The sequence below is a fragment of the Heloderma suspectum genome, chromosome 1, assembly GCF_057233095.1.
Source record: "Heloderma suspectum isolate Gila_16-S chromosome 1, 16-S_ref, whole genome shotgun sequence".
Lineage (NCBI taxonomy): Eukaryota > Metazoa > Chordata > Lepidosauria > Squamata > Helodermatidae > Heloderma > Heloderma suspectum.
Genome location: NC_139458.1, coordinates 192201453 through 192222221, shown reverse-complemented (window position 1 = coordinate 192222221; position 20769 = coordinate 192201453). Strand labels below are relative to the sequence as shown.

Genomic DNA, 20769 nt, shown 5'->3' with positions numbered 1-20769 from the left:
GGAGGCTTCCCACCTCGCCCCGCCGAAATTCAGGCTGGGGAGGAGGCTTCCCGCCTCACCCGGCCGCGAACTCCAAAGTTTAAAAAAAAACCAAAAACACGCCCCCGTGATAGGCTACGTGACGATTAACGTAGCCTATCACGGCTAGATCTGCAAAGTCAGCCATGATAGGCTACGTTAATCGTCACGTAGCCTATCACGGGTGACTTAAAAAAAAAAAGCGCGTACGCAAATGGCGGCCCCCATAGGGAGCCGCCGTTCGCGTTCCTTATTTGGTCGCTGTAGTCTACGTAAATGTTTACGTAGACTACGGCGAAAATAAGGGCAATGCAAATAGCGTTGCCCTTATTTTTGCCATAGTCTACGTAAACATTTACGTAGGCTACAGCGACCAAATAAGGAATGGGAATGGCGGCTCCCTATGGGGGCCGCCATTAGCCGTACGCGCTTTTTTTTTTTTTAAGTCACCCGTGATAGGCTACGTGACGATTTACGTAGCCTATCACGGCTGACTTTGCAGATCTAGCCGTGATAGGCTATGTTAATCGTCACGTAGCCTATCACGGGGGCGTTTTTTTTTTCTTTCTTTTATTGGAATGGCGGGGGCGGCAGCCGGTCAAAAGACCGGCTGCCGCTCCCGCCCCGCACAAACACCTGCCGAACCGCTGGCCGGACCCGCCGCCGGGAGGGACATTCGGCAAAGGTAAGTCCCGTCCCGGGGGGGGCTGCGGGGGGCGGGGGGGCGGAGAATTTCTCCCCGAAACTTGTTTGGGGGGCCGAACACGTTGGCGCTCGGCCCCCCGAAGTTTCGGGGAGAAATTCTCCGCCATCCCTACCCCCAACCTACGCAGCAAAACACTCCAGGATGCCCCTTTGCATATACACCAACAAGATAACATTGCCTAGGTCAGAGATGACCACCATCTTCAGGGATCCCAACCATCATTCTATGCCCCTCTCGGCAGCAGGATGGACACAATGATGGCAATTCCGGGCCAGCGACACCGAATCAGCTGTAAATCTCAGGCTTGAAGAATCAGGGCCTTGCCCTTCAGCAGGCATAAATCGTTCCCCCCATGTGCTGAACCAGAATCTGCGGGGGAACCTTCACCAGCTGTTGCTGGAAGAATGTGGGCAGGAGGTGCACCAACACATGCCACGTCTGCACAACCACTGGAGGTGGCCCACCGGCTGAGCCCCAGCTAGGCTCCGCTACTTGAGGAGGCACTCTGACTAGCCGAGAGGACCATGCTGTGCCCCCAGGTGAGCATGCATACCGGTTCCCTCGCACTCCGGACATCTGAAAGAACAAGAGACAAACATGTGAACACCAGCATCCTCATGTCCAAAAAGGCCCAGCAGTGGCCTTGCGGAGGCCCGATATGCCTTGCGGAGGCCCGATACCTGCCGATGGACTGCACTTTGTCCGATGTGAGCCCCAGAGACGCGGCGCAAACCCAACACCTTCAAGGCCGCACAGTGACTACCCAGAATTGATGTTTGGTCAGGGGAGAGGAGTCGCTAAGGCAGAAGAAAGGGCCGGGGAGACTCTTCCAGACCTAGAGAAAAGGCCCCCAGGGTGGTGACCGGACGAAGGTCCAGCACCAGGGCTGGGAACAGCGACGCGCTGACCCCAATCCTGACCTGGTCGGTTTTGGACTTCCTCAGTGGAATAAAGACCACCCGCTGGGGAAATTGCACATCACTAAACTGCCAAGCCTCATGTGGTGATGTACCCAAAGGCCACAGAGCCCGTAAACCCAGCAATATGTCTGGCGGCAGAAGGGCTCTAGAGTCTGGAGGCACCAGGGATCCCCAAGACCAACCCTGGAGCACCTGCCTGACCAGGAAGTCAACAGTGTTGTCAGCCACACCCTTCATCTTTAGCCCAGAAGGCCAGTGCAGCAAGCCTGCCCCAATAGTCTGGGCAGTCCCTTTCATGGGCTTTTGAAATTGATCATAGTCCTGAATCAGTTCCGGCTGAACAGGATGCTGAGGCCTTTGCTTGGGAAGAAGCTGAAGCCAAAACTATCGTTACTCTAGCAGGATACCCTATGAGTAGGGTGAGAGAAGAGCAAAAGAGCCTACACTAGACCTTACTTAAAGGCCAGGATTGGACACATCTCCTGCACTGCCATAGCACTGGGCATAGTAAAGGAAGCTGAATAATAAGAAAACTCCTGCTATACATATAGGCCCAAACAGCTCCCATCAACTGCCACAGATAAAGTCTTAACAATTTGTCATCTACTCTCCAACAAGACTGTCTCCATTCAAAAGTCACCAGGGGGAGCAACGCGAGGTAAGTTGATGGAGGCAGTGGGGGGAGTGTTGGGGGCCAGAACATACCGAGGCTGGGCGGCAGGCGCTGGCGGAGCGCTAGGGGCAGGCCATGCCAGGTAAGGGGAACAAGGGAGAGATGTGTAGTATCTGTCCCCTGCTCCAGGCCTGTCCAGAGCCAAAGGATGGCTGGGGGAGGCGTGACCCCATCTTCTGGCCTTCGTTTGCTGCTCTGCAATGCCAGGTCTGTTACCCAGAAAACCTCCCTCATCCATGACATGATCCTGGATGAGGGTGCAGACCTGGCATGTATTACGGAGACCTGGCTGGCCGAGGCTGCTGCTCCAACCCTTGCAGCCATATGTCCAGCTGGATTTTCGTATGCACAGCAGCCGAGGGCTGGGGATTGGGGAGGGGGAGTGGCTGTTATCTACCGAGAGTCCTTGGTCTTCACCAGACCCCCTCTCCGGGAGACCAAGGTTGTTGAGTGCATGTATTGGAGGTTGGGCCCGAAGGGCAGTCTGGGGATTCTGCTCATGTACCGTCCACCCCGCTGCACGACTGACTCCCTGGCCGAGGTGCTTGAGGTGGTCTCTGATGTGCGTGTACAGTCCCCTAACTTACTGGTGTTGGGGGACTTCAACGTACATTCGGAGGCCATCCTCACAGGAGCACCTCGGGACTTCATGGAGACCATGGCCTCCTGGGAGCTGCACCACATTCTAACTGGGCCCACCCATGTAGCCGGTCATGCACTAGACCTTGTGTTTGTTTCTGGAGAAGCGGGGAGTGATCTGGAAGTCGGGGGTATATCCACCACCCCCTTGTCATGGTCAGATCACTATCTGGTGATGTTGGACTTCTCGGTTCCACAACCCCTCCGCAGGGGTGGAGGACCCATTAAAATGGTCCGCCCCAGGCGTCTTATGGATCCAAATGGATTCCTGAACGCGCTTGGGGATTCTCTGGGGCATGCCAACGACCACTCGGTCGAGACCCTGGTGGGTGGCTGGAATGCCGCAATTACTGGGGCATTAGATCGGGTGGCTCCGAAATGCCCTCTCCCCCTGAACAGGGCTCGGACTGCACCATGGTTCAATCCGCGGTTACGAGCTCTGAAACAGGAGGTGAGACGGCTAGAGCGCCGGTGGCGGAAGTCTCGCTCCAAAGACGATCAGACACGGGCTAGAGCTATATCTTCAGCCTATCACGTGGTGGTGAAGGCAGCGAAAAAGGAATATTATGCTGCCTCCATCGCATCTGCAGAGTGCTGCCCCAGGAGGCTGTTCCAAGTGGTCTGGAGCCTGGTCGGTCCTGTGGCTCCGGAACCACTGGAGTATTCTAAGGCCTCCTGTGAGGCTTTGGCAAGGCACTTTGCAGATAAAATTGATCAGATTAGGTGTGTTACTCTGCACACTGTGGATACAGTTAGTGAGCAAGAGGCGGCCTGTGGCAAACCGGTTTTGTGGGATCGGTTCCAGCTTCTTCCTCCTGATGAAGTGGACAAGGTGCTTTCATCTGTAAGGCCGACCACCTGCTTACTTGATCCTTGCCCATCTTGGCTCATTATGAGCTGCAGAGAGAGACTGGGTGAGGGGATCAAGGCGGTGGTGAACGCCTCCCTTGAGGAGGGAGTGATGCCATCAGCCCTCAAGGAGGCAGTGATAAGACCGCTCTTAAAGAAGCCCTCCTTGGATCCTCAAGTTCTGAACAACTTTCGCCCAGTCTCAAATCTGCCATTTTTGGGCAAGGTGATTGAGCGGGTGGTGGCGGTGCAGTTGAAGGCACACTTGGAAGAAACTGATTATCTAGACCCATTTCAGTCGGGCTTCAGGCCTGGGCATGGGACAGAAACGGCCTTGGTCGCCTTGGTGGATGATATGAGGAGGGCTCTGGATAGGGGTGAATGCTCCTTCCTTGTTCTCCTCGATCTCTCAGCGGCTTTTGATACCGTTGACCACGGTATCCTCCTGGACCGCCTGGAGGGGTTGGGCATTGGAGACACTGTATTGCGGTGGTTCCGGTCCTTCCTCTCCGGCAGGTACCAGAGGGTAGCACTGGGAGAGGAGGTTTCGGACCCGTGGCCACTTACTTGTGGGGTGCCACAGGGTTCCATCCTCTCCCCGATGCTATTTAACATCTATGTGAAGCCACTGGGGGCTATCATCAGGAGGTTTGGGGTGCAGTGTCATCAATATGCGGATGACACGCAGCTCTACCTCTCGTTCAAATCTTCACCAAGGTTGGCCGTAGAATCCCTGTCCAAATGTCTGGAGACGGTGAGTGGCTGGATGGGGAGGAATAAGCTGAAGCTGAACCCTGACAAGACCGAGGTACTTTTGGTGGGAGACAAGAGGAGGCTGGGGGATGTTGACCTGGTGTTGAATGGGGTACGGCTACCCTTGAAAGACCAGGTCCGCAGCCTGGGGGTCATTTTGGACTCCCAGCTGTCCATGGAGGCTCAGGTGTCAGCTGTGAGCCGGACAGCGCTGTATCAACTCCATCTGATACGGCGGCTGCGCCCCTTCCTTCCCGACCATCTGCTTCCATCAGTAGTACATGCCCTGGTCTCCTCTCGTTTGGACTACTGTAATGCGCTCTACATGGGGTTACCCTTGAAGACGGTTTGGAAACTGCAGCTGGTACAGAACGCGGCGGCTCGCCTGATTAAAGGCAGCCGCCGGCGAGATCACATCACTCCAGTGCTGAAGGAGTTGCACTGGTTACCAGTTGTTTTCCGGGCCAAATTCAAGGTGTTGGTTTTGACCTTTAAAACCCTATATGGTTCCGGCCCAGCCTATCTTAAGGAGCGCCTCCAGCAACACCAGACAGGCCGCTTAACAAGATCAGCCTCGGATGGCCTTCTCTCTGTCCCATCAGCCAGGACAGCTAGACTGGTGGGGATGAGGGAGAGGGCCTTCTCTGTGGTGGCCCCCACTCTGTGGAACTCCCTCCCTAGGGAACTCCGTCATGCCCCCTCTTTAATGAGCTTCCGTCGTGCATTAAAAACATGGTTGTTCAGGCAGGCATTTGGGGTGGGCTAGGGTATTTTAAAAAAAAAATTATGGTAAAATTTTATTGTTTTAAATTGTTTTATGGTGGGTTGTACATCGCCCAGAGTGGCTGGGTGACCAGTCAGATGGGCGATTAATAAATTTAATAAATAAATAAAATAAAAGTAAGTTAGAAGCCGCACACTGAAACACAAAACGAATATTAGGATCTGCGTGTAGCGCTCTAAATGTTTGTTAACCATTCTGCTACTTAATGCTGAAGCATAGCACAAAAAAAAAGGTAAAGGTGTCCCCAACCAGTCGTGTCCGACTCTAGGGTGCGGTGCTCATCCCCGTTTCTAAACCGAAGAGCCAGCGCTGTCCAAAGACACTTCCGTGGTCATGTGGCCGGCATGACTGAACACCGAGGTGCACGGAACACTGTTACCTTTCCCGCCGAGGCGGTACCTATTTATCTACTTGCAATTTCTTGCTTTCGAACGGCTAGGTTGGCAGGAGCTGGGACTGAAGACGGGAGCTCACTCCGTCACGCAGCACTCGGGTCTCGAACTGCTGACCTGCCGACCTTCCAGTTTGCAGTTCAGCGTCTTAACCACTAAGCCACCACAGCCCCCGAAGCATAGCACAGCAAACCTCTAAGTTTTTTTAAAGAAGCTGGTTGACTTTTATTTTCTGATTAACACACGGGCTTATAAATATCCAATTCTAAGATCAGGGGGAAAAATTAACAACAGGAATTAGCTGCTGGGTACAGCTAAAACTGGAAGACATCAGCTTTTGCCACCCTTGAGGTGATGCCACCCTGGCGTCAACTTCAAATACTGGCACACCAAGTTGGTGTTCTGAGCTTTCCCTTGCCTGTCCACCATGAAGGTGGACTAAGGGGCCTGTGATTGTTCCAACCCATTGCCCCTGGTCGGCAACGGGTGAGGCAAATTCTGCTAACCACACCCTCCGAAGCTGGCAATGATATAAGTTGGGTTAGCAGCCCATTACCTTCTACGAGGTGCTCCAAACGCATGCCGCATCTGCCAACCACTGAATGGTGGTATACTGGCTAAGCCTGAGCTGGGATCCGCTGCTTGAGGAGGCCCTCCGACCAGCACAGAAAACCATGCTGCGCTCACAGACGAACACCCGCACTGGTTCACACACACTCCGGCCATCTAACCAAGCGCATTCCTCCAGTTAAGTTGAGGAAGCAAGCCGGACTGATGATCATTATAGCTGGCAAACTGTGCCGCATGACCTGGGAAAGGTCCTTGCCTTTCCCACCCACAGGTTGTTCCCTCCTAGATGCAGCACTGGAACCTGCAGGGGAACATGCACCAACCCATAATGGAATGGAGTGGGAAGAAAGCGCTCTCGCTACAAGCTGTGCCGGTAAATCCACGAACACATGCGCCCTGGAACAGGCTGCTCTGGGAGCTGCAGCCTGACCTATATTGGCTACGACCAGCTCGAAACAACATGCTGTGTCTGGACATGAGCACGTGTGCACACATGTGTGCACACGTCCAATACATTAATCAAAGAAAAATAAATAATTACATAAATAAATAAATAACTGTAAGGACAAGAAAAGAGATACTGAGCAGTCCATACTTTAGAAATGGACATAAGACCATAACTGTAAACTACCAGGAGGGCTACAACTGTTGTAGCTGAATGAGAGAGCAACACCCCAGGGCTCCCAGGTACAGAAGGCCCTTGTCATGTGAGACATGAAGTGCAGCATGGCTTACACTACTTAAATACACAACACTCAACGAGAGCCTCTTAGCGTTGTTTCTGGAATTTCCGGCGTCCGGGTATTAGATGAAACGTTGGCACTGGTGCTCAACCTGTCATTTGTATGCTTCATGAGAAAACAGGTGTTACGCAGGAGATGTTGCAAATTTAATACTACTACCCGATCCATAATAGGGATGGCGGAGAATTCCGCCACGGATTCCAGTGAGGCCGAATGCACTGGCATTCGGCCCCCGGAATCCCTGGCGGAATGGCCTCCTGCCCCCCCGCCCGCCCCGAGGAACCCCCCAGGACGAAGCTTACCTGGGGCGGATGTGGCGGTTTTGGCGGCGGGGTGGCGGCAAAAGGGGTGGTGGGGGTGGCAGCGGGGGCGGCAGGTGCAGGGGCGGGGGCGGCAGGTGCGGCGGGGGCAGCAGGTGCCGTGGGGGTGGCAGTTGCGGCGGTGGGGGCAGCAGGTGCGGTTGGGGCGGCGGGGCAGGGCGGCTGGTCTCCTGGCTGGGCGCAGCGTACAGAAATGGCGGCGGCTACAGCGGCCGCCATTTGCGTTCGCTATTTTAAGCCGTTCTAGCCTACTAAATATTTACGTAGGCTAGGACGGTGAAAAGTAGCGAACGCAAATGACGGCCACTGTAGCCACCGCCATTTGCGTATGCGTTTTGTTTTACTTTGCCGTGATAGGCTACGTAAATATTTACGTAGCCTATCATGGTTAAGTACAGGGACGCAAACAGCGGCGGCTATGGCCGCTGCCATTTGCGTCCCTGCTGCCCAGCGGCCGGATGTCCAGCTGCAGGCGGAGCCGGCCGGCGGCTCCGTGGAATCCCCCCCGTTGAGAATTCCATCGAGCGCCTCCCCCCCGGTCGAGAATTCCGGGGGGAGGGACGGAGCGCCTCCCCCCCACCGCGAATGTCACCCTTCGAAGACTTTCGCACATCCCTAGGGGCAAGCTTGTTTAGCTTCAGCAAAGCAGAAGCTACCTGTTCCTCCAGAGCATGCCCTTGGAGTGAATGCTAAAGCCGCTGCCTTGCAACATGAACAAAGAACAACCCTTATAATCATCAACCCAGTGAGGCAGGTTACGCAGAGAGCCAGGGATTGGCCTAAAGTCACACAGTGAGCTTTACGGCCAAGTGGGGACTAGAACTCATATCTCCAAGTCCCATTATGGCACTTTAACCACTGCACCAAGCTGGTACTCTAAGCTGCCAGGGAGGTGTGAAAACAGGAGAACCCCAAACCCACATAGCTACCGGTCTCCCCTCACGGGGGTTGGCAATAGCTCTACCAGGGCGTGAGTCAAGATTCTCACCACGCCCTACCCAGGGAAGCTGGGTATCAAGCCCCAGACTTTGTTAACAATAAGGGGGCTCTGTGAGATGCTCAAAGGCCTGAGTCTGAAACTTAGGCAAGGCGGAGGGCCTTCCCCCTTTCCCCCCGCTCACTTTTCTTCTCATTTCCTTTTGTCCCTTTCCCTCCCCGTCTATGGACCTTGCACTCCGACCTCGAAAATTAAGACCGCAATTCGAAGCTGCCTCCCCGCGGAACGGAGACCCTCTATGTGGGGTGGGAATGGATGGAAACAGCCCTTTGAATTGTAGAGGGGCATCTATGTCTTCACCTCCCCACCCAAACACAACTCCCCCTACAGCAATGGGGCCACATGCACATGTCCCCATTCCTTCCTATGAGGGTGAGAAAGGAAGAAATCTGCTCACAATGCATAGCCCTGATGCTATGTATTCATTTGGCCAAATAAAAGAAAGCCCTTATCTCTTCTTCCAGAGATCTTCTAAAAGATCTCTCTGGAAGAGAGGGAGAGACTAATAACAAACAAAATATGTGCACTTCCCATGCAGATGATGATAGCTGAATATCCTAGATACAACTTGGCACTTTTTTCCCTTTCCCTTTCCTTTTTTTTTTTGGTCTCCTCCCCCTCCTCTTCCGACCTAAATACAAAAGACGCTGGGCCAGCAAGGCCACCAAAGATCATAGAATCATAGGGTTGGAAGGGGCTTACAAGACCATTGGGACCAACCCCCTGCTCAGTGCAGAAAGCCTGATTCCCAGGCGGTCAGCCAGCCAAGTACTAACCAGGGCTGACCCTGCTTAGCTTCTGAGATCAGGCAAGATCGGGCGCATCCAGCCCTTTGACTGATTGCTTGGAGGCGTGGGGAAAAACTCCACCCCATGCTGCTGCTGCTGCTGCTGCTGCTGCTGCTTCTGCTTCTTCTTCTTCTTCTTCTTCTTCTTCTTCTTCTTCTTATTGTTATTATTATTATTATTATTATTATTATCATTACTGCACTACAGGCCGTTCAGGAGGCATGGGTGAACCCCAACCCTCTCAGGGCTGGCAAGGCCGCTCTGCTGCCACCCACAGCAAAGGCAATTCAGGCTGCTTCGTAGCACTGAAAACTCCCCTTCCCTCTGCAGGGGCGGCAAGGCCACTTAGCCGATGCCCACTGAAATCCCCGGCCCTAAGGAGGTGCAAGGAGCGCCCGTAGCGCAGCAAGGCCACGCCGCTCAGGGGTGATTGCTGGCTGGTAGGCCGACCTGCTATATTGGCCAAACAGGCTACACTACCCGCAAAATGGGAATATCGGGCCACAGAGGGAGCCCACGGAATGAACCCCTGTTGGCTGCAGCCACTCCAGGGTGCGGGAACACTCCCCTACCTCCCTGAGACAGCAGCAAGGCCACGCCACCGCCACCGCCATCCTCTGCCAAACGGGCCGCTCTGGGGAGGAGGAAAAAGCCCGCCAAGAGGCAATTCAGGCACCACAAATGGCAGCCAAATAGACCACTGTGGGGTATGGGAAAAATCCCCCCAAGAAAGGCAGCAATACAGGGGCCTCAGTCAGCGGCCAAATGGGCTGCTCTGAGGTGCAGGAAAAAGCCTATAAAAAGGCGGCAATTCGGGTGGGGCGCGAGAAAACTCCCCCCTCTTCCAGTTGGAGCGGGAGGCCACTGCCGCCGCCACCAAGAAAGGTGGCAATTCCGGGCTGCTCGGGGCGAGGGAAAACTTCCCCGTTGGGCAAAATGGGGCCCCACAGGAGGCGCAGGAAGCGTGGAGGGAGCGAGCTGGGAGAAAATCCCACTGCTGGGCCGGCAAGGCAGCGCCGCAGCCGCCCGCTGCAAAGCACAGCAGAATCCGGGCCGTACAGGGCATGGGAAACTCTCCCCCCTTCGATAGGCACAGTGGCTGCAGTCAGCGGCCCTAGGGGCAAGCGGGGGTGTGTGCAGGGAAATACTCCCTCCCCCCACTCGAGAGTGATGGCCCCACGAGGTCCAGGGCAGGAAAAAACGGCCCACCCTAACGGTGGCCGGCACCCTCCTGTGGCTTGCTGGAGCTGCCGCTGCCGAGCACCACTGACTCTTCCTTGACGCTGCTGCTGCTGCTGCTGAGCCAGCCAGAAAAGCCGGAATTAATGAGGAAAGGGGGTGGGGCAGCCTAAATATTGGCCGGCTCAGCCCCCCCCCCCACCTGGACGTCGAGAGCAAGGGCAAATGGCCTTCGATCTCTGCCCTTCCCCCCTGCAACATCCCCCCCCCCCGCAGCCAGGCAAGCCAGTCGCGGGGTGAGGGGACCTTTGGTGCTAATGGACAAATTACAATTGAACAAGTTACTGGGTCCAAACGGCATACATCTTGTGGGTTCATAAAGAGCTCAGATGTGAAAATGTTGATTTTCTGACAAAAATATCCACTGTCACTAAAATCAGCCACCTTACTGGAGTAGCTGATGTGATGATAAAGTAGCCAATATAACATTGATGGGAGAAAAATATTTATAATGGGGAGCCAAGAAATCATGGACCCATTATCCTAATAATTCCCCCAAATTTATGGAAAGCATTATTAAACATCTGGCTAGTATTAGCAAGTATCACAATGCCCTTGTATAATATGGGGTGGACACCTCTGGAATACTGTGTACAGACAGATCTGGTCACCCCATCTCAAGAAAGTATAATTTGAAAAGGGCAACCCAAAATTGGACCATCTCTATGATGAATGGCTAGCAGTTTCGGTTTTTGATTTAGAACCCAAGGAAGCTCTGTGGGCCAAATGTGGAACCTTTGTGGGACGGATTAAGTTCACAGGCTGGAATTTCCACATCTCTGCCCTAATCCATTCACAGACACACAAACACAGACACATCCCTCTCACTTCCCCATCCCCTAGGTGGTCATCACCTGCTCCCCACAGCTTTCCCAACTCCTAACTCCCCACTGGTTTTCCCAATCTCTGTGCTGGTTTCCTCAACATTACCCACCCCCCACCCCAAGCATGCTGGTTTCACCAACTTCCCTAGCATGCTGCTGGCTTCCTCAATCTTAGGGACAGGTGACTCAGTGACATTCGAGATTGCTGGGATTCTTCGAGCATCGCCTTGCTGCTCGTCTCATGCCCGATTCCTGTTCGCATTGTGGGTAATCTGCACAAGGAAACTAAAGATCATGGAAGAAAAGATCTATGTGAAATCACCCTTATACTCTAGAGATCATGAAATGAACAGAATTCAAATTGTCACCTATGGGGATTGACCTTAGAAGGAATATTAAAAACTGGCACATATTTCAGTGCTCAGCAGTCACAGGTAACTTTATTTTGGCTGTCTTCCATTTTGATAGGCCCAAGATTCCATAGTATAGGCTCTAATTATTTTGCGCTATTGCTGGGCACTTATTATGTACCACAGCTTCTTTAGCAATGCTAAATGACACTGTTGCAAAACATCCGGGGGCGGGGGAGAGGGGCTTTTTAAATCAAGCTCACGGTGTCTGAAATGATTGTTGATGCAGCTACACAAAAGACAACATTCTCTCAGTTCTTGCACTGAGCATCATTAAAGTGCTATAATAGGATGGTATTTTGAAGCACAAGGAGCCTCTTGGTAGAAATTAAGTATATACCTGCAAATAGTGAGATAATTGTAATGGTACCTTATTCAGTTTATTGAGCATTTTGTTTCACATGCTGATTTTTCCAGTGTTCTAATCAATTAAAAATGGATACCAATTTTTAAAGCATGGAAGCAAGCTGTTTAGAACTAGGGGGGAAAGGTATTACTGATTCCTCCCCCGCCTAGTAAAATTATGTTTAGAACGGCTTTTCTTCACCAGATCTCTATGCAGCGCCCAGCTTTTATTCTGATCTCTTTTAGCGGTGTCTGTTTTGCATTGCCTTCAAAGTGAAATATACTTTCTATAAAAATGTTTTCAAACTCTTGGAAAGTTAATATATGCATTTTTGTAAAGGGTGCTCCATGCATTTGTAAAGATAAAAAGATGAGAATACATATCTAGGGTTCAAACTGCACCCGTTACCCTTGAATGTTGACCAGGACTTTTCTTTTGCAGGTAACCAAGTTTGTAGGGGCAGGTTGGGGGGTTGGAATGTGAATTGCATCTCTAGTGTGGGTGGCAGAGGGGGTTTAACCCTTTCTCTCCTACTGTGGTCCTGATCTAAATTCCCCCTCCTGCCCATCCTTGCTATTTGCATATGAATACAGTTGCTATGCAACAGATGTTAAATTTGGAGCAGATGCTATTAGAGCTTTTACACTACAGGGGATGATTCTTTTAGCACACAGGGAGAGGCAACAGGGTGCCTGTGGGCACCGTGTGCCCCCAGACACCTTTTTTGGTGCCCACCAAGGTGCCCTTCTTCTCCCACTTTTTTTTTTTTAATTAACACATTTTCTTACTAGCAGCTGGGATTGCTGTAAAATAGGTTTCTGATGGTGCTAAAAACTGTGGGTTCAGTTGGCGCTCAGTGCATTGGGGCTCAGACTCCACCTCTGCCTTGTACTCAGTCTTTTGGACAAATTACTTGTCCTTTGCCATGCATCCCATGGCAGCCATTTTGTGGTGGTGCCCAGGACAGTTTCTCAAATTGCCAAATGTGCCCACAGCCCGAAAAAGTTGACTACTCCTGTTCTAGCAGCTAGAATCTAGCTAATCCTGTAGCTGCCACATGGGACCAAAGGTACTGAAGTCACCAGTTACTATCGTTTTTGAGTGATCATCTGTGTGGAAAGAGCAGTTGTGAAAGCTGCCTTCTGCTTGAGCAACCACTGGATACAACAATTCAGTTTACTTTCCTGTTATTTCTTGAGGAGTTGTGCTAATGGTCCAGCCAGTTCTCATGGGAGCCATGTTTTAAAATGGTTACGGTATAGCTGTTGCCCAGGGCACAGGATTCTTACCCGTGCCATCTGCATTTGTTAATTTTAAGTCCATTTGTTGCTCTACCAAGCTGTTTGGCAAGGCACATCATGCTAGTTCTTGTGCATTGCTTTTGGCACCGGATGCCATGGGCCAGGCTGTTATGGCTGATCATTATGGAAGCCTTAACTGAGGGACCGTTTGTGCACCCTGTGCTCTGCATTGAGATGGGGTTTTCTCTGCCCAGTGTTCAGTCCTTCCCAAACAAAACAAAAGCATTGTTTGGGCATTGTTTGTCTATTAAGCAAATTATAAAAAGTGAACAAAGAACTAAGCTCACAGAGCGAGAAAGACATAACTCAAGAGAAACAGAAACATTGCCAAAGGAGGAAAAAGCCAGAGGGTCTTGTTGGCCATGATTTGCACCATATACAACCCTTCCCTTCCCTAGGGATCTTGGAGGATTCCATCTGGGGGGTGAAATTCGGCAAGCTTCCCGCAGCTCGGCCCTCCAGACTCCAACTCTCCATCCCATGGGCTGGCCCGACTCAATCTGTGCAGGTTGGGCCAGTTGAGTTCCGCGCCACGCACGACCCTTCCTCTCTCCCTGCCAGTGCCTACCAGGAGAGTGGGAAACTTGTGAATAGTGGCGGCAGCAACAGGAAGGGAGGGCAGTGCCACAGCTCCTCTTCCTCCATGCTGCTGCCACTATCACCACTGCTGTGCCTGGCAGGGAGAGCGGTAGAGTTGCACATGGCGGCGATGATAGTGGTAGCGGCAGGGAGGGAGGGGAGCCGTGGTGCTGCCCTTCCTTACTGCCGCTGTGCACAGCTCTCCCTCTGTCCCTGCAGTGCCAAAATTTGTGCACAACTGAGCACTGTACAGCTGCAATTTGCACCAATTATGTCCATCATTTGCCCAAGTTACACACATTGCAGCTACAGTTTGCATAACCTGCCCTTTTTAGAGAAAAAAATAGCGGAAATCTGTGAGTTCTGGCTGGCTCGGCTCACCAACGCAAGCCGAGCTGGGGGCTCCGGGGAAATCCGTCAAGCCCCAAGAGGGCTGGACTTCCTCGCAACAGACATCCCTACCCCTTCCAAAGGAAAAGGCCAACAGTGTCCTGTGTTTCCCTCACTGGCAGAGCGACTGGGTCTGATTAGGCCAGAAGCTATAAACGGTCACTTGGGAGAAAGAATGGAAGACTATTCTCTCTGACCACTGTCAACCCCTCTCTATGGATGCTAGCCTCACACCTTGAAAACTATTGGTGCTAAGGCTTCATCACTAGACAAATTAATGGAGGGATAAAGATATCTATAGCTATTAGCCAAAATAGTTAAGGAAGGCATTCAAAAACTAAGGATGCCACTGGGACTTTGGGCTGATTCACACAGCACAGTGGAAGAGTATATCTAGCAGCTTCTTCATCTGTTTGTTCTAGGGTGACTATTGGTAAAGTTGGTTATTGTAAAAAAAAAAAATCCTTTCACAAGTTGATTGACATATATTTTTCTCAAGGTTTTTTCCTCGTCCATGGCAAAATCTATGTGTCATATTTCATTTCAATATGTGTGTCACAAAGATTCAAGAAGCAAAGAAAATGCTTGGTTAAAATAGAGTATCTGTCCCAGAACATGTTTTTTTTTTTTTTAGTAAAGATTCTGGACATGATCGATCAAGTTAAGCACATTTCAGTCTCATGGATTTTAATAGGAGAGAGTTAATCACTCTAGCTGGACTTAATGGGACTCAAAAGTGCTTCACTTTGGCTGGATCATGTCCAACATTTTTCTGCGACTGAGGATGTGTTTCTTTTTTCTTAGCTACTTTATGTTTTTGAAAGCCATACAACCTCTTGTGAACAAATGGTCCACATTATTTTATTTTTAAAATAGAGCACAATTTCTTCTCTATTCCCCCCCTCATCTACATGCTTTTAAAAAAATGTGCCAGATCAATCAACTGATCCACGAGGGGCTTAATTTCCTTGCCAAATGAAATAGTGAGAGCTTCAATTTAAAAGGTCACTTACTGTGAAGGCAAAAAGTAGAATAGCATGACCTATCTGTGGAGAGCCAGTAAGCACAGGTTATGTGTAGTGCTATATGTCTTTAGAGGCATTCACAGAATTCAGGAAAACTGAAAAGGCATAACACCAGCAGGGAGTCGCTCTTGATGGACAGCAACATCTTACCACCAAATAGCACAAAGCCTCAAAAGTGCAGTGCCTATGGGCAGTGTAGATCATTCTAAATTGCAGCTAATTGTAAGTGGTAAGCAATTCATGGGTAGCAGATCAGACTGCAGATCAGACCTTTCCCTCAACAGCTCAGCAGATGTATGTACACACACACACACACACACACACACACACATGGGTTCTGTGCCTGTGGTGACATGGATAAAATTATCCAGTGTACATGGCGAGCTACTGCAGCCAAACTGCAGGCCTATTTAAGTTATTGAATGAAGGGGCTCTCTAGAATGCTAGCCACATACCCCAGATGCCTATGAATGTGCTGGCTGATACATGGTCAGCGTCAGTCTGAAGGGGACTGTGTGTATGCACATAGAGCTTCTCCATGGGACGGGACGCCTGATTGACCAGGATTCCCAACCTCACAGAGGGAGACCCTAGAGGGAGATATACATGTGTATAGGCACCCTTCAAACTGATGCCAATCACGCTTCAGTCAGGGGGTATGGCTGCTGTGCTGCTGTGTGCATCAGCAACTAGGGCAAGAATAAATAATGTACCCACAAGCACCAAAATGCTCCACAGATACCTTACTTGGTGTCTGCCAAGTCATTCCAGTGTATGAATGACTGTTGTGAGGATACAATGGTGAGGAGGAGGATAATGTAAGCCGCCTTGAGTTCCTTGCAAGAGGGAGAAAGGCGGGGTATAAATGCAATAAATAAATAAATAAATAAATAAATAAATTCCACTCCTCCCAATATTTATTTCCAAAATATTTTTATATGTTCTTACCAGCAACTGGGATTGCTTCAAAACAAAGTGGGAGCCTTTAGCTGCTGCCATCTTAATTCCCCACAAATGCCCCTGGGCAGGTTCCTTGCCCTTTGTGACTAGCCGTGCCCACCCATGGCAGTCATTTTGTGGTAGCGTCCAAAACAGTTTCTCAAATTTCCAAATGTGCCCACAGCCCAAAAGGTTGCCTGCCCCTGATCTAGGGAATAGGTCTAGTCCATGCATTATAGAAGGCCCTGTGGGTACCAAACGCCTGAACAGGGATAGAAACAGCTGCTACGAGGAATGATTCCAAGTAGCCTCAACATGGTGGTTTAGCATACTTATTGACCTTCAGAGTAGACAGGGGTGTCAGATGGCTAATGCAGATACAACCACTTCTGCTCATAATCTTGCCAGTTTTGTGTATGTTGTATAATTGTCACTGCTGTACACTTGTCTTGAGTGCACCTTTCTTCAATGCAGAAAGGCACTTACTACATTTTTAAAATAAAGACGTACATTGTTATGGTTGCCACATGGTGATGCCCATGTGGAATTTTGTCCAGTGAAAAGGCGTTACTTGGGGCTGAGCATTGTTCACACTTGAATATTTATGAAGTGCAGTCACAGATCACAGAGGAAGGGATTAGCACAGCCTTCACCAAACTAGTGCCCACCAGAAGTTTTGGATCACAACTCCCATCAGCCTCAGCCAGCATGGTCAATAATCAGGGATGATGGATGTGTAGTCCAAAACATCTGGAAGGCATCAGGTTGGGGAAGGCTGGATTAGGGGGTGATTGCAACATTCGCACCATGGTAGAAAGGAATCAGTCCAATTGTCTTTTGTGCTTATTTTAGAGATTCACCTTTTATTTTAAACCCGTAAAGTGTTCCCTTGTAAAAAAAAAAGAAAAAAAGTAGTACTAGTAGTAGTCTATATAACTAACTAATATATATGGCTTATAAGTGAATGGAGTGCTATCTGCAAAGATTCTAAAGAATAGTGAGACCATTTTTACAAGTTTAGGTACAAAATATCAAACAGATCTAAATATACCTCATGCCCAGAGAAAGCTTTCAGGCTGGTAATATAGAATAATTTTTTTCAGACATTAAATCACTGTAATGTGTTATCATTCAGACTCTGATTGAAAGGTTGAATTGTTAACCATGTTGGATATAAAAGAGGCAGAAGGCTAATATGGTTGCTAAAGGAAATTAACATTTAGTTGAAATTTATCTAAAAGATTGGCAGTGGTGAGCTAATGGTTGGGACAAATTTATGATGGCCATTTCTGCACAAGTAATTTCACTATGAATAATATATTTTTCTTCTAAGCAAGTATTTGCCACAAATGCAAATTTTAATTAGCACACTGAACAGCGATGCAAAAAATCTGGACTGTGCATTCTTTTACACATGAAGTTTCCCATGTCTCAGTTCATCATAAGAGGGTTCTATTTAATTACTCTCTTATGTAAGGAATCTAAGGGTACAATCCTATACATCCTATCTGTCTAAACATACATAGGATTGTATTCTAAGCAGTTCTAGGACCATGGGTGGCAACTAATGTTTAGCACTGATTATATTTTAAATGGAGCAAGGACAGAAGGATAGAGGATAACCTGATGGAAATAAGGAAGACATTTGGCATTTACTGTGGGTGGTCAGCCTTAGGTTTTAGATATGTTTGTAACACTAGACTTCTTTAGTCACATAAAACCAGCCATAATAAATGTATTTTACCAGGGAATATTCGAAATGAGAATGCAATTTGATCATTTACTGAGAGTACTCTAGTGGCCTTCAAATTTATCAGCATCTAAACGTGCTTCTGTCAAGCTGGGGGACAAAGTAAAGCAGAAATGAGGCAAGGGCAATCTCTAACAGAACTGCGTAAGCACAAATACTCTTGTTGCTTTGACCAATGAGCATGCATGCCTGGGAAGCTTTTATAGGGGTCATGCAGTACCACATGCCCTGCTCTGATCTATTGTTTCTAGGGGGTTCCTTGTTTGTTTAGCTGTTTTCCCAGTAGTTCTCTGCTTTGAACAGAGCTGAATGGTGGCAAAAAGGCCAGATGCCTGTCTGATAGCTATTGCAGGGAGGCCTTGTCCTCTTTTACAAAGGACAATCCTCTGTTTGAAGGGCTGCCAGAGGACTGTCCTCTATTCCAAGGCATCCTCTATTTGAAGGGCTGTCCTGTCAAATTCCAGTTTAAAGATAAAGAACTGTCAGAACTGTTGACCATCACCAGTTAGCACCTGGACAGCAGACTGAGCAGGCAGGCACACAAGTTACCCACTCACAATCTTCCACACTATGGTGAGATTTCCTATATTTCTATTTAAATGATCATATTTTTCTAAATTTGCACCTACACCTAAAAAAATTAGCATACGCAGTGTTTATGAAAATTTGTACCATATTTCATCCTCCTTTTTTTGGTGATTCATTTAGCCTTTTTTGGTGATTGATAACTGGCCACCCAACTATCGGGTCCCATTGCGTATGTGGTCACATTTTACCAAAATGTCAGAATTTTCTAAAGTTTCCCACTGGCATCCAAAAATTGTCTGAATATTTAGAGCTCCCTTGTACTGAGTCAGACCTTTTGCCCAGCTTCCAGCTCCAAACTTTCCATTCTGGCTCTCCAGTGGTTCTTTCCCAGACCTACAACTTGAGATCCTTCTAAGTGGAGCTGTCTGGGAATTAAGCTGGGACTTTCTGTATGCAAAGCATCTGCTCTACCATTGATTTACAGGGAAATCTTTAAAATTAAAAATCTTTAAAATTAGCAGCAAACACCAAGATTCAGTGATTCTATTACATTTACCAAAGAATCTGTAGAAATGATAGCGTAAAAAAGGAAATATTTCCTTCTGTTTCAAACAGAATCATAGAACAGTAGGGTTGGAAGGGGCCTACAAGACCATCTAGTCCAAACCCCTGCTGAATGCAGGAATCCAAGTCGGAGCATCCCCGACAGACGGCTGTCCAGCCTCATCTTGAATGCCTCCAGTGCAGGACAGCCCACTGCCTCCCTAGGTAATAATAATCATAATAATCTCCACAAGACCTGTCAGAATGAAATTGAGCCCTAGTAATCTCAGACCAGGCGGTGGCTCTGACCCAGGAGATCTGATATGTGTTCAAAGCCCTCTGTGTTTGGGGAGCTGCTCCATACTCAGTGAGGGATCTTGGAATGCATGCAAATGAATTATTTGCCTTCATAGAAAAGGGCAGAGGGTCCCTGTGCTGCTAGAGTTTTGGATACTGGCCATTTTTCAGGAGATAAGATTGCCATTATTTGAATCAATGGGATTTTAGCAGACATAATAAGGATTAGCAGCATCAAAGACTAAATAAGGTTTAGCAGCACCAAATTCAAGGTAATGCTAATGTGAAATATTCATATACTTCATTGCTCTCTAAACTGAATTACATTACCCAGAAACAAACATATGGCCATCTTACTATGTTTCTAAATGCAAAAGTATGCTATTTGTTATAGGATACAAGAACACTATCAGCAATTTGCCATATTTCACTATGGGGCAATCCAAGGAAAGATGTGCATGCTGATATACTATTAAATTCCATTGACTTTAGACAGTGCCTTGTTGGTACCGGTATTGTGGAGAATGTACTTCTGACAGCTCAGCCATTTCTAAACATTTGCTTATATACAAGTAGAACAAGATGGAGGCAAGTATATTCTTATAAACAGATAGCACAGCTGCTAATCCTGGCATTCCCAAAGATCTGCAGTTACAACCCCCACCCCCAAGGTTGCACACCCAGGTTAGTGAACTCCCGCTAAGCTCTCAGCCATCTCTTTGCCTTCAAAGAAACAATACCCACTTCTGACAGTAAGGTTAAGTGCTTCCCATTTCTTTCGGCAACCACAAGTAACATTAGAAGGCATTGCTCTCTTTGGAGCACTAGAGACTTACAGACCATTTAAGGAATTGTGGGATCACTTGGCATAGTGAAATTAGACAACCTGTTGTACAAGTCTTCCCACAGAAAAATAGTATTTTCAAAGTTTTCTTCAAACAACTTTGTGAAAACCAGATATAAAATATTCAGACCATATATTTTCAGAAGGAATATGTGGCCAAAATATGTGGGATTTTTTTCTTCTTCAAATTGTAAGAATCCAGTTTGTTACAGTGACTGGAAAAGTCATGTTTCATCAAAACTACATCACGATTCCCAGATAAGATTGCAAAATATAATTTGTTGTTACATGTACCCTACTGCCCTGAGTAGTGAGAAGTCCCATGGGCAGGAGCATTCACCAGGTTTTGTCTTCCTTTTGGGGGAGAGATCATTGACTTGTGGTATTTTTGTAATATTTTATTTAAGTACAAATATACAAGTAGAACATGGGTAGAAGAAAAAAGTTTGAGCGCTCCTACAAATAGCAAAATGACTACCTCTTAGGGATGTCAGAGAATTCCGCCACGGATCTCGGTGAGGCCGAATGCCAGTGCATTCGGCCCCCCAAACTCAATGGCGGAACAGCCTGCCCCCCCGCCCCCCACGGATCCCCCCTGGGAC

The 20769-nt window shown here is 48.8% G+C and overlaps 1 protein-coding gene across 1 annotated transcript in view; it reads left to right on the top strand.

The window, feature by feature from the left end:
* The window catches only part of CCDC141 (coiled-coil domain containing 141), a 170207-nt gene that overhangs the window by 66955 nt on the left and 82483 nt on the right, over window positions 1-20769 (top strand). The window lies entirely within an intron of this gene.